This window comes from Megalobrama amblycephala, linkage group LG2 (assembly GCF_018812025.1).
Source record: "Megalobrama amblycephala isolate DHTTF-2021 linkage group LG2, ASM1881202v1, whole genome shotgun sequence".
In the NCBI taxonomy this organism is placed as follows: Eukaryota; Metazoa; Chordata; class Actinopteri; order Cypriniformes; family Xenocyprididae; genus Megalobrama; species Megalobrama amblycephala.
In genome coordinates, this window is record NC_063045.1 from 53403171 (window position 1) to 53403956 (window position 786).

Here is a 786-nt window from a genome sequence, read left to right on the forward strand (position 1 = left end):
GGGTCAAAAAGAAAAATCAATGTGAACAATGATGCAGAATGAAAACCGCCACGTAGCATACAGCATAGTGGATATGACGTAGATCCGACGCAGAAGTATAAATCAGCCTTAAGATACAGTAGAGTACAGTAGAGACTGCAGCTCAAACACACATTTCAGCTGTGCTGCCATTCTGGATTGCAGAAGAATAGGATACAGGAGAAGAAATTTCAACACTCTTACTTTAGCAATAAAAAAAAAAATTGACAATAAAAAAAAACACATGTGATGTTTATCTAAATTAATATTTGCCTATTGGTATGGATGAATTGGATCATTGAAGGTCAGCAGCAAAAACAATGGTTAATAAGAGTATATATAATATAATATAATATACACACCCCCGGTTTCACAGACAAGGCTTAAGCCTATAGTCCCTGACTGAAATGCGTGTTTGAGCTGTTTTAACTGAAAGCAACTTGCACTAACATATCGTAAAATATGTCAGAGCCATTGTTTTGTCTCAAGATGCACATCAGTAATGTTTTTTTCTGAGGCACGTTTATAAAAGCTACTTAAATGTCCTAATTGAAAAGGCTTAATCCTGGCTTAATCTAAGCCCTGTCTGTGAAACCGGGATAAAGTACTGTATATTTGTGTCATGTAACATTTAATTAGGCCTATTGCAGGTTTGCATAATAATCTGAGTTTGTATTTCACTGTTTTTATTCATTGTGAGGAATACTGAATCTGTTTTTGTGAAATTGAGATGAGTAAATGCATGCACATTAGAACTACAATAACCAT